Raw genomic sequence first — 14,058 nt, 5'->3', positions numbered from 1 at the left:
GAATTTTGTTAATGAGAGCTTATCCGCTTAAGCGATAAAATGTTATGAAGATCTTTGTCCATGAGAACTAACCCATTTACATGACAGAAAGTAATCCAGGAATTCGAGCATATAGTTTCCCCGATTCCCGCAGAAATCGAGGAAGGGGCAGGATTCCTAATCAGAGACTGGGCTTACGACAGGTAGGACCTTAATGTTCCCCTTCGGCAGCGCAGTCCCGAAAGCAGACGAGGCGTTTTATGACACCGAAATCTGCTTACAGTTTTTCTGGAATTCATCAAGTCATGGATTCTATTGAACGCTCCCTTCGTAGAAAGCAAAGTAGACATCTGAAGAACGTCCTGGTAAGTGCTCTGCTGAGCGACATGACGTGTAGGATGCCGAACGTCTTCAAAAGCGTCCTCGCTAGCGTCCTGGCGAGCGTCCAGATGTAGACATCGAGCGTCTTCCAAAAAGCTTATCAATGTTTATGACGTCGAGCGTCTCCAGAGCGTCTCTTCGTGTAGGACGTCGAGCATCGCAAAAGCTTCCTCACGTCTCATGCGTAGGACGTTGAGCATCTTCAAGAGACGTCCTCGCGCGAGTCTTACCGAGCGTATTGGTGCCTAGAACACCAAGGGCATCTCAGAGAGGATCTTGTCGAGCGCCCTGATGCATGAAAGGCCATAAGACTTGACCATACCGTAGACTTAAAGTGAATTCTCTACTACATTCATCTTCTCACTAAGCATCTACTCTAATAAGCCATGCTTTCGTAAGCATGAGAACATTATATAATATATAGTGTTCTGCTGCGTTAGATTCCTTTAATAATGTTACCTACGGTAATCAGCATTGAAAGGCTGGAATATCTTTCTTATTGAACGTTTCTTAGCAAAAGGCAGACAATATTTTATTTATGTTTGCTTAACTATCCCCTCAATCCGAGGCGCTAAGACCGCGATTGTAGGGGAGGGGGAGAGATACGGTTAGTCATTCCATCCCGCAGGACCGACCTCTCATGACTGAGCAATAGATGGTTACTGGCGTTGGTAAGCGATAGCAGCCTCCTCCGTTAGCGTCCCCCCCCTGGCCTTACTCTTCCAGCGTTTGCCAGCTACTCCATTCAATAAAGGAATCTTATAAAATTATTATCGAACTTCAGGAAGTTCTTATTAATGTATATTTAAGCGAAACAAGACTTCGATAAATCTAGAAGCTAATTAGGTATTGTCATAACAATCCCTTTAAGCGTAGTCCTCCTAGGAAAGTCCTGTAAGGATACTGGTAATAGAGTTGCACAGCAAAGAAGTAACTACGGTATGTGCTTATGTTTATTTGACCGTATCGTATTATCATACAGCAGATACTCTACTACCTTCTTTCCCTGCCGAGGCAGATAGAGAAAGGAAAAAACTTTTACTATCTTCGTTCTTTTCGTTAATAGAACGATAGAAAGAGTATATATATCTCCTTAAGGAAGGAAGTTAATCCAGGAACTCTTTAAATCTTCGTAATTTCCTCATAAATCGCGGAAGAGACAGAATTCCTGTTCATCTCTAGGGTTTACGGAAGGAAGTAGATATTTCCTATCCGCCATCATACCCAAACGTCGATAAGATTCTTATTAAGAAACCAAGGTTTCTCCCGTACGTCTTGGTAAAAACTTCGACATGACTGTTGCTTATCAAATACGGAGGCGTCCCGAAAAGCGTCCTCAAAGCGTCTGCCTTCAGGGAGCGACGCTCATGAAGCGTGCTAGTCATAAGCCGATGTTACGGTGATCGTCGTCCGGACGAGTATTATGGACGTTCGCAACTCCTGACAAAGACGGCGGCCGCTTGTGCGACATCTTGCGTCTCTGTCACGCTCATCGACACTTCCAGAAACGCACTCAAAAGGACGCCTTTGTGTTCTTGGGTGCGAGGATGTAGAAAGCGACGAGCAAGGAAAAGGAGAAGAAGACTGCCTGACTTGACAGACAGACAGCCTCAAATCCTTCCTTCAGTAAATGTGTTTTGCACTTCTTTTGGCGAAAACGAGGCCAACCGAGAAGGGCTGAACCTGTGAGAAGACGAGGTACGACTTCTTCTTTCACAGTAAGATGATAAGGCGATCTGGGCGCTTAACAGCGTTCTTCCTATTTCCTTCTTCTTTCTCCCATGTGTTGGAAAGTCGTCAAATTGTTAAGGCGGCGATTACAATCGCACGACAATAGAGAGAGGACGTGAAGCGTCCTCCTCAATAAGCTTCTATTTAAAGGGCGCGAGTCCTTCCGAGAGCTCCAACCCCTGTACGGGGAGGACGCCTCAGAGGACGAGAAGCAATCCTTCAGGATTCGTGCGCGTGCACGATCTTTGGCAGCCTGAGAAGCGTCTTCAGGTCTTGCCGAAGGGACGCCAGATCGGTGGGGGTTCCTCGTAACCCTCCTTCGGCTTTCGACATGCCCTCTCCCTGTGGTCGGAGTCCGACAGAGAGGTCTAGACCTAGAGGCATTATAAGGCCGATCTGACGCCCCCTCCACCAACACTAGGGGCAAAATCAACATCACTACACTCACAACACTGATTGGAGAGCGAGCACCTTAGATTCCGATTACTGATGTAATCCACCATAACAGAAAAGAGCATTACCTCTCACAGACACTTCCTCTAGGCCCGTAGGCCATACCACAAGGTTGGCAAAACAAAAAAAAAGTTTAAAACACTCTGTTTACTAATCTTGGAGGAAAACTTCCTGATTCTATTACGCTCTAATTTGCGTACATACGAACGAATCATACATCTCCTTTCGGAATCAGTCAATTAATACACTAATTACATTGATGACACGTCGTGCATATTAAGTGAGAATATATCGAAAGTTTCGTTATTCTCACCTAACCCCTTGCGGACAACAAAGTCTGAAACTAGTCTAACTAGAATCAGACTTCCTATGTCAAGAAATTCAAAATTAAATCAATTTATGATAGCGTATGCCTAGCCGCAAATCCAAGTTAATAAACCAAAAAGAAAACAACCAAGATACTTAAGCGGCAATGAAGTTCCAAAATCCTAGAACGGAGGGTTAATGAAAACAGGTGTACATTACCGGCGACAGAAGAAAATCTGAATAGAAGATGGGAATAGTTCCTGACACCCGCCTCCCAGCGGCGGGAATGGGTACTAACCACCCTGACCGACCACTGCGTGTCCGGGAGTTTTGAAATTCTGTCGGGCTTCGGAGAATACAGCTATATATATATCTGACAGGTAAGTGTCATGACAAACAAGCAAACTAATAGCGTCATTAGCGAACCGCCGGCACTGCTGCTGGCACTAATAGTTCAAGCTGCTGACCCGTGAGCAAATTGCATAGAAAACGGGAACATCTCAACCGTAAGGCAGAGAGGGACAGTTACGGGATAGTGTCTTGGGACACTATGGGGATGTGATGAGAGGATACCCTTCACACCCCCGGAGGTAGGAAACCCTGCCCCGCCTAGAAAGCCGTCGTGATTGCTAAAAGTTGTCACTGATAGTAATATTAGTATTAAATCAACTGCACAATGAACGAGTTGTGTAGCCTTTAGTAGAGTCATCAATGGCATGTTGTGTTAGGGAAATTCAGATAGGGAATTTGTAGAAAGTAACATTAGAAAAAAAAAAAAAAAAAAAAAAAAAAAAAAAAAAATAAAAAAAAAAAAAAAGATGGTTCTCTTAGGCCGTGTTCTGGTTATAGTTAAAGTATCACGAGCGACAATACATTCCATTTGTCCTCATTGAAGAACTGTGATTAAGATTTAAAGACAGAATTATTAACGTAAGTTCATTAAAGAAATTGTTTGAGTAAAGTAACGAGACTGATATTTTTGTTGAAAGAGTAATCAGAATTTCATTGAGAAAGAGTAATCAGATTTTCATTGGGAAAAAGAAGTCATTTTTAAATGTGATAATGAAGTGAGAACAAATTGTATTTTTTTTTCCTGATACAGAAATGTCCTTAAGAATGTTAATTTCTCAACAAGATCGTAGGATCGAGCAACTGTTAGAGTTTGCCATTATGGGGATTGATCATATAAAAAAAATGATATTGTTAGAATACAATAAAGTTTTGTACATACTTACCCGGCAGATATATACTTAGCTTATGTCTCCGACGTCCGACAGAAATTCGAATTTCGCGGCACACGCTGCAGGTAGGTCAGGTGATCTACCCCCCTGCCGCTGGGTGGCAGGAATAGGAACCATTCCCGTTCTAGAACCAGATTTTCTCTTCCACCTGTCTCCTGAGGGGAGGCTGGGTGGGCCATTCATCGTATATATCTGCCGGGTAAGTATGTACAAAACTTTATTGTATTCTAACAATATCATTTTTGTACATGCAACTTCCCCGGCAGATATATACTTAGCTGATTGACACCCTTGGTGGTGGGTAAGAGACAACTATTTACTGAATAGACAGGTAAACAACATACGTTGTAGGTAATAAATAAATAAAACCTTGGTTCCTACTTGTTCAGGCGGAAAATTCCATGGCTAATGCCTAGGAATCTGCTTCGCCTCAAGAGCCTCAGCGAGGATGTGACCTATGGCTAAGAGTTCTTGTGGTCTGTCGATGGGGTCTTATCCATTTACTCGACAGAGCCTCTTAACATGACAATATGCCTATGCCTAGTGGCATAATTAAGGAGCACAACACCGATCCCGATCACCTGATCCTAACATGAGGGTTAGTGCTTAAGTTGAAAAGAGTTATCCCCAAACTCCTTTCAAACAACCCAAAGAAAAAACACGACGTTAAATAAAATTTAACTCACTAGTTAAGGATCAGTATCGGCTCCCTATCCCAGCAATGTATCCGCAGACACGTATCAACCAAGAGAGAAGGATCTCTCGTAGGTTATCTTGACATCCTTTGGATAATGGGAAGTCAACACAGAGTTACATCTCCCGTATGTGACAGCTAATATGTCCTTATGACATATTGTTAAGGAAAGAACAAGAATTCGGAAAAGCTCGCACTTCATGCGCTTTTAATTCTCAGCTGTTTGAAGGAATCATCAATGCACTTATCAAGTGCTTAGGAGATCACATTGTCTCAAAGAAGGCCAGGGCGTTCTTTGATATAGATCTCTTCTGGGTGAAGCTGGAGCCTGGCTAGCGCTTCGTGCCTGGCTGGAGCCGCCTGGAGCCTGGCAGAAGACTTCATGATTACTGTCTATGAGTCTGACATGCCTCAAGAGTTTCAGCGAGGTAGGGACCTATGACTGACAAACCCTTCTGGATGGCATGTCAATGGGGGCTAGCCCGCTTACACGACAGAGCTTTCTCGGATCGTGCCAATGGGGGCTGACCCACTTACATGGCAGAGCCTTACCTGTATCATATCAATGGGGACTAGCCCTCTTACATGACAGAGCTTTAGGTTTCTCTTTACTGAAAGGAGCCTTGCGCCTGGATGGATCCTCAATCCTGACTGGAGCCTAGCCTTGAAGGAGCCTGGCACCTGGCTGGCGCCTCGCGCCTGGCTTGGCTCCTCCACACTTGCTGGAGCTTCGAGCTTGGAAGAGTCTCTAGGCTGTCTGGCGATGTCCACATCGGACACTCTTATATCTGTCTTTGATTTGTTCGCTCCTCTGGCGCATTTGCGCCAGGTTGGAGGCCGCTCCTTCTCAGTATCCGACCATGACAGAGTTCCTTGGAACTGTCCGCCTCTGGCGTTTTTCGCCTGTATTGGCATTTGGCGCCTGGCTGGCGCTACATTGTCCGAGCGTCCTGAACAACCACACAGTTTATCAGGAGACTGGAGAAGGGTGGAAGAAATTCTTCCCCTTTGAGCTTTTGGCCCCTGGCAAGGGGAGGTGATTGTAGTCAGCTACATCCAGTAGACGACAGGATATCTAACAATACGAGAGAGAAGTCTTCCTCCGAGGAGGATCCTTCGTGAATACTTCCTTTGCTAACGAGATCTCTTCTTACATGTTGATGAGGTTCCTCGTTGCAGAATCTTCCCTATCCTTGCCCGAAGGAAGGGAAGGAGTCTGGAAGTCGAAGGAGACTCCGAGCTGAAATTGGGCGGAACCCTGATTTCTAGCTCTTATTGTCCTTCTGAATACCTTCTGGGAAGCATTTCGAGTCCTCATCGCACCCCGAAGACTCTGTAGGCAAACGTTTAAATCATCTCTTCTTCTGTAGATGAAAATGTAAGTACCCTGGCTGGGGAACGAAACTTCTATCTGAAAGCGTTGCGTCAGGAATAGAGGGTTTTAGTTCTTTTGCCAGACATACTATGCTGTCAAGAACCCATTGCTGTCTCTCCATTGAATCTGATGCGAGATTCCAATGCACAAAAAATTCACTTGTCTTCTTTCCTTGTTGTTTTAGGGGCTAAAGAGAAACAAAGAATTCCTTCATAAACTTCTCAAAGAGTTTGATGAGGAGCAGTTCCATTTTGTCGGAACACGGAATCTGTGGCCACAAAAAGATCCCATTCGAAGTACACGATATCCTACTCTTGTCGTATTGCGGTATCGTATAAGATACCGAAGATCTTAATCCTCTGTTTATCTCTAATTCCCCTGTAGAGACAGAGATAGCCTTTTACTGCGTTCTTTGATAGCAGATATATACATAGGTGATTCTTCCTCTGAAAGTGAAGAAAAACCTCCCTATGTGGTTCACAGAGGTATCGGAAGAGGACAGTTTCCTCATTCCATCTAGCACGATCTGCAGCAATTCTATGTCTTAGCCATGACTATTGTCATTTACCTTGAAAAATCCTCTCATTCATGTCCACTTCTGGTCAGTCTGCACGCGGACAGACTCAGAGTGGAGAGGTTTTTCAGGTCTATTTATAATAGATTCTGATAGAATATCCAGATACTCTTGGAAAAGCCTTACGAAACATGCTGTGAGAAGAACGTGACTTCTGTGAATCCAACCTCTCTAAGGCCAAAATGAGGCATTCATCCTCTCTTCCTTTGACGCCCATTTATCTTAATATCTGTTAAGAATTTATAAACTAGAGGAAAAAAGACTTAAGTTTATTCCCCTTCTTTAAATTAAAGATGTCGTATATTGCTACCTCTCTTGGTTCGAGGAAAAGGAAGCAGCCTATAGGAAGCCTGTTCGTCTTCTACCTACCTTGCAAGATGATCTATGAAGAAGACTTTCCGCAGGTTCTCACAACTCTTTTCAATAAATGTTAGACATACGTTAACAGTTATTATCCTTCGATCGAGAAGGTTCTAACGGACATGCAAAATCTTGCATCGAACCTCTTAAGGATCGTTACGTTCCGTGTCTGTTCCCAAATAGGTTCTCTTTTGTTAACGCGAACAGGGGCGAAAAGAGATTCTCGATGCTCTTTGCGATATGAGAGAGTCGTGGAATTGGCCTAAGGGATTAAAATAAATCATTTCATCATTCCTCGTAAGCGACCCCTTTCCGATTAAATGGGTAACGAAATCAGGAACGAATCTTGCCGTTACGAGCCTGCTGTCGAGAGGCTACTGGACTCAGGTTAATAACTCGCTAAACGAAGCAAGAAAATATTCTTGGATGGGCTTTTCTAGCGCATTTGGCGCTAGGCTGGCGCTTCTGGCGCAATTTAGGCTGGCGCTTCTGACGCTTTGCGCCAGGCTGGCGCTTCCTTCTAGTTCTTTTTAGGTTATGTGCCAGAACATCTGTGCCTTTATGGTACCCGACATCCTTCACATGTTAATTCCGTTCTTAGTAGGAAAAAACTTTTATATACGTAGTATAGTCCATTCATGGAAACAACTTCTGCCACTAAGAGAATGTTTCCCATCTGACTCACCCATCTTCTCTTGAGCAATATCCGATTCTAAAAAGGTTGTGTGCGTTTCTCGAAAGGATGAGAGAATTATATTATATCATGCTCTGCCGTATTAGAATCCTTTATAATACTGTCACATTGTGGTAAACAGCATTAATCTAGGAAACCTTTGTAAGGATACTAGGAATTCTGTAGTTAACCTCGGTATGTGCATAAGACTTGACCATACCGTAGTCTTAAGTGAATTCTCTACTACATTCATCTTCTCACTAAGCATGTACTCTAATAAGCCATGCTTTCGTAAGCAAGAGAGCATTATATAATATAGAGTTCCACTGCGTTAGAATCCTTTAATAATGTTACCTACGGTAAACAGCATTGAAATGTTGTAATATCTTTTATATTGAAAGCTTCTTAGCAAAAGGCAGACAATATTTTATTTATGTGTGCTTAACTATCCCCTCAATCCGAGGCTAAAACCGCGATTGTAGGGGAGACACGGTTAGTCATTCCATCCCGCAGGAGAGAGACATGTAACTAACCAATCATGACCGACACCTACATGGTACTGCGTTGGTCGCTAGGTAACTAACCAATCATGACCGACACCTACATGGTACTGCGTTGGTCTAGCGATAGCAATCCGTTAGCCGTCTGGCCTTACTCTTCCAGAGTTGCCAGCTACTCCATTCAATAAAGGAATCTTATAAAATTATTATCGAACTTCAGGAAGTTCTTATTAATGCATATTTAAGCGAAACAAGACTTCGATAAATCTAGAAGCTAAGTAGGTGTTGTCTTAACAATCCCTTTAAGCGTAGTCCTTCCTAGGAAATTCCTGGAAGGATACTGGTAATTGAGTTGCTCAGCAAAGAAGTAACTACGGTATGTGCTTATGATTTGCCGTATCGCATTCTCATACAGCAGATACTCTACTACCTTCTTTCCCTGCCGAGGCACATAGAGAAAGGAAAAAATTTTTACTATCTTCGTTCTTTTCGTTAATAGAACGATAGAAAGAGTATATATATCTCCTTAAGGAAGGAAGTTAATCCAGGAACTCTTTAAATCTTCGTGATTTCCTCATAAATCGCGGAAGAGACAGAATTCCTGTTCATCTGTAGGGTTTACAGAAGGAAGTAAATATTTCCTATCCGCCATCATACCCAAACGTCGATGAGATTCTTATAAGAAAACTCCCAAAGCTCTTGCCTCTTCATAACGAGGGAAGAGCATGAATGAAGGAGAGAGTCCGCATTGAGAGGAACTGCCAAACACAGGAGTCTTCTGAATAATGAAAAAATGGCTTCTCTTAGTATCAGAATCCTTCTGACAAAACCGACGGCCGCCTGTGCGACATCTTGCACCTTTGCCAGGGAATGCTCAAGTTAAAAACTCAAAGAGGAGTCTCACGACTGACCTCTCTCTCATAAGAAGACTTGGAATATTCTGGCGCCTGGCTCCTTGCGCCTAGCGCCTGGATAGTTCCGCGCGCCTGGAATGTTCCGCACGCTAGAAAGGAGACTCGCTCCTGGAATGTTCCGCTTGCGTGGAAGGTCCCGTGCGCCCTGATAGTTTCGAGCGCCTACTAGACCCCTTTTAGAAAGAGCCTCTTGCCCGGAAACGTTCAATGGAAGGATCATTCTGATTGCCACTCTACTATAAGGCTCCTTGCTCTAGCCGTCTGTTTTTCTGCGCCAGGCTGGCGCTTCGTCTCTTTGAAGGCGCCTTGCGCCAAGAAAATTTTTTTTCTAGAACGCGGCTCGCGTTTGGTTGTAGGAACGCGGCTCGCGCTAGTCTGTTTGCTGGAACGCGGCTCGCTGCTGGCTGTTGGAATGTGGCTCACGCTAGCTTGCTGGAACGCGGCTTCCTGGCTGGCTCTTGCTCAGTGTTCTCTTAGTTTTCTGAGAACACGCTAGATCATCCAAACTCCAAACATATACATTCTTCGTCTTTTCGGATGTAAGATGAAGAGACGCACTTTTTTAAAGGATGCCTTTTCAATGGCTATCCTTGGCAGTCTGGGACGCTCTACAGAACCTGCCGAGGGGACGCCTGACCGGTGGGGATTCTCTGAAACCTCCTTACGGCTTTCGACATTCCTTCTCCTCTGGGCCTGTGAGCTTGGAAGAGGTCTAGACCTGGGAGCGAGACAGAGCCGATCAGACGCACCCTCCACTGCAATGGGGAACACTAGTAATCACTTCTTACCTTTTAATAGCTCGCATTTTGAGCCACAATCCTTGTCTTCAAATTGCAATTATGAATTTGAAGTTTCTGCGAAGTAAGAAGGTGATGAGGATGCAACACTACTAGGTACGTTAATACTCTAATTGCTCGTTAGTACGAGTATCCAAAAAACTTTTAAAAGAAACGTATCTAGTTACATGCTTTACTGACTCCCTAAAGTAGGAAGTCAGTTTATTTCCTCAATCAATTCTAACACTTATTACACATATTAATGAATAAATATTAATATTTCCCTTTCTTGCAAACTATGTGAGTGTCTACCGAAAATTTCGGTAGTTACACGTCATATATTCTTCGAAATTTTCGAAGCCAAATTCATTAAAAAGTTCATAAAAGCGTATGCCGAACCAAAGACCCAGTACTTCCCTGCAAAAGACAGCCCAGAAGATCGATGGCGATGAAAAACGAAAATCAAGTCAGGAGGTAGCAACAACATATGTTGACACTACCGCGACAGAGAAAATCTGGTTCTAGAACGGGAATGGTTCCTATTCCTGCCACCCAGCGGCAGGGGGGTAGATCACCTGACCTACCTGCAGCGTGTGCCGCGAAATTCGAATTTCTGTCAGACGTCGGAGACATAAGCTAAGTATATATCTGCCGGGGAAGTTGCGTGTACAAAAGTAATAAGTAGCAGAAGATCTTCCCAAGAGTATACTGTAAGGCACGAGCCAGAGAGAGAGAGAGGAACTGCGAGACATACAGTTAAATGTTTCAGTTACACCTGTGGGTGAGTCCCACAGAAGACAGAGGCAAGTGAGTCAGCTGTTGTATGAACGTGCTGAGTGAGTGCCATGGACGTGTGTATGTGATGAGTGTGTGCGTGGGTTTGCTAGTGTGTAAGGGAGTTGACTGACAAGTCACAGTTTTCTGAACATGCACGAGATAAATTCTTCATAAAAGAAAGAAAAAAAACAGTAACTTGTGCCGCCCTTCCTCCCTCTTCGATAAAGCAAACCATCCACATAATTTGTAAGGGCATGTAGTTGCCTTGCGTAGCATACCAGCGCGAGTCATGAATAAATGTGTCCATCACAAAGTAAGCAGAAAAATCATAAAAACATGCTTATGCACTTTTGTTTCATGTCAGTTATTGCTGAGAAATTTATGTCTAATTTTCTAAACATTTTGTTACAGTTCCAAGCATATCGTGAGTGAGTCTTTGTATTCATAATTGTGTTATTTTTATTGCAGTATTATTTTTTTATTGCATTTCAAGTCGTGTTAAACATCTTATTGCAATGCATTTAATTTTTGTCCATCTCTATTGATGCCCATTATGCTGTGTCCAAAATTTCATATCGTTGTCAATGCTGTTTATACCTTATCAGAAATTCATGATCTTCCATCGATGATATGGGAATGTGAGATTATTTTAAAAAAAAGGTAATTTTTGTGTGTAATCTTTGATTTTTTTTTTCTTGTTAAATTTAGTTGCAGAAGGAATTCAGTAAGTTTTCTTATACTTTTAACCAAATTTCTTATGAGTAACGTTTCATTTTTGACTCATGATTATGTGAAATTTTGTTTTGAATTTAGCTTTTTCAAGCTGGAGCTGTGACTATCCATTTTTACATTGATGTTATTGAATGTGAACCTAAATTTGTTTTTCTGTATGACACATTGTGAGGCGTGAGATTCATTTGTTGTAAATTGTGTTTGTAACACGCCAAATGGCCCTACCTTAATAGTTTTAAATTTTGCACAAACTGGATGGTATGGCACTCAAAGGCGGTGTGGCACTCAAAGAAGAACGACAATGCGCAAATCATAAGATCAGTGTATGTCTTGCGGGATGCAAGAACTGGGGAGGGAGTGATGAGCTGATTCAATACAGTTTTGAATATGCCTTCTCCGTGATAGTCTGAAGTCCCGTGAAACCGTTATAAGTGATTCTGTGTGTATGTGTATCAAAACAAGTCAACCGCAAAAGACGTTACAAGTTGGCATGGCTTGGCAGTTCAAAAGAGTGCCACGTATTTCTATATCCCTTCGTGATTGGCCCTTGTGTCTAAGGAGCCAGAATAACCAATCAGCTTCTTGCATAACAATGCCATCTGAAAGGGGGCATTTGAAACATGCCGCACCATCGGTCAAAGCAATTCGTTAGCGGGTCTCATAGAGGACAGACAAACTGGGTCGAGAGTGCCCAGTGACCCCGCAGTCCCGTTCCCGTCGGCCACCACACAAAGACGTGCGCCACCATGAGTGTCAATAAGTCTAACCTGCCGTCCGGTTGTGCACTAGCATAGTTAACGAATAATTACAGTTAAAGGCCACCTGTGTAGCTAAGAAGAATACACCTGTGTTAAACGTTTCATCGATTATTATTTTTACAAGACCTCCATTGCATGCACGTGAATTTATCTCTCTCCTGTATTTTCCTTCATATCCCGAACCCACAAATGACCGAGATCAGGTCAAAGTTAAGTTTGATCGAGCTCTCTCCCTGCAGCTATGCCAGGCTGATACCTTATTGGTTAGGTTAGGCTGTACTCTTTTTGTTCTTCTACAGCTTTTGTGTTATGAATATGTTTAGTAACTTTTACTATGTTATAAGAACCATATTCGTATCCAGTTGCTTATCTTTTTGGTCCAAGCAGATGGACTTTTAACAACAACACACAAAATAATACCGTATCTAAAATATGTGGTGAAATCTATTACTAGATATTTGGTTGTTCTTACTATCCTACATTCTCTATTGTTTGTAGTAGTTTTTTAGCCTTCACTTTAATTCTTCCATAAAGTCTTCTGTTAATACTTAATTTACTAATAAATTTACTATTTTTTATTCTTTCTCTGTCATTTGACTCTGAAAGATTTAAATTTTTAGGAATTCATCCCCTCACAGCACTGGCCAGGCTAGCACACTACGTTGACATAGGATAGCCTATGACGGCTATCCTAACCAACATCTTACGTAAAATTGGTATTTAAAATCACGTACCCTTACCCCATCCTTTATACTAACTTAAAAAATAAACACATCATGACCTACTGGGACGGAGAACCGCCCTCGATGACAGCCAGGAAATAAACTGTAACCAATAAACCGTAGGAATATGACAACCCGACTGTCAAAATCTCTCTGCCCACACGACAGATCAACAACAACAGCTGACCTTAATTTCCACTGCCCAACCCTAAAGTAGTTTACCTTCTCCAACCCCAGTTTCCCGTTAATTGTTACCCCGCAGTCGATATTACCAAAATTAATACAGTCAACAACAAGGCTAGGATTGCATTAAATTCATTTCTAGCAATGACAAGTGCGTACAACTCACCGAAGACTAAACACAAGGTTTGACGGCTTAGAAGAAACAGCCACACAACCTACTCTTACGAACCTCTGATGTCAACTATTTCTACGTGGCGAATTCAAGGAGGATAGGGCGAGTTATATTTTAATAGAAACAAACATAACTAGATTACGTTATATCTTTTACGCTTAATAGCATTATGGACTTTAATTTGTATGTTTTATTATTAAAATCGTCTCCAATCGTATCTCTTGTGTGTAATCACACTGCAGCCTGATGGCAAGATCTAAATCTTAACCCCGACGCAAAACATGAAAAGTCAGATGGTAGAAGTAGGAATGGCTAATAATAGCACTTGCGAAATAGTGAATAAATGGGCACAGCAGAGCTAAAATACTTCAGTATTGATTATGAATGACATAGTAATGGTGCTCTTCATGTGTAAACATAATTCTGATCACCGTAACATATGCTTTTGAGGGTTCTGTCCCACTTTCAATGATGGATATGAAGTGCCCTTCACTAAAACGTTATTTAGGAAAGTCAGAGACCAAAGGTACAATAAAATGTGTAAAATATGAAATTAGGATGTAATCATGAACACCCAATAGTAGAATCTGCCTTTTCTTTTATTCCTCTTTTGCCTTTTTTCCTAATGGCAACTTTTTACTGGCGCAGGGAATATGGCAGTGCTTCTTCTATACGTGGATAGTCGACTTTCAATACAAAAAATAAATATTTGTCAAAACTGTGCATTGTTAATTTTCTTGTTTGTAAGATTTATTTA

The 14,058-nt window shown here is 42.4% G+C and overlaps 1 protein-coding gene across 1 annotated transcript in view; it reads right to left on the bottom strand.

Moving 5' to 3' along the window:
- LOC135197283 (protein transport protein Sec31A-like) overlaps positions 1-13,399 on the bottom strand; it is a 178,742-nt gene extending 165,343 nt beyond the window's left edge. The window contains 1 exon segment of the mRNA XM_064224415.1: positions 13,296-13,399. The gene's annotated coding sequence lies outside the window, so the exon portion shown is untranslated.
- Between the last annotated feature and the right edge of the window lie 659 nt (positions 13,400-14,058).

This window comes from Macrobrachium nipponense, chromosome 23 (genome assembly GCF_015104395.2).
Source record: "Macrobrachium nipponense isolate FS-2020 chromosome 23, ASM1510439v2, whole genome shotgun sequence".
In the NCBI taxonomy this organism is placed as follows: Eukaryota; Metazoa; Arthropoda; class Malacostraca; order Decapoda; family Palaemonidae; genus Macrobrachium; species Macrobrachium nipponense.
This window is presented reverse-complemented; position numbering and strand designations above follow the sequence as displayed.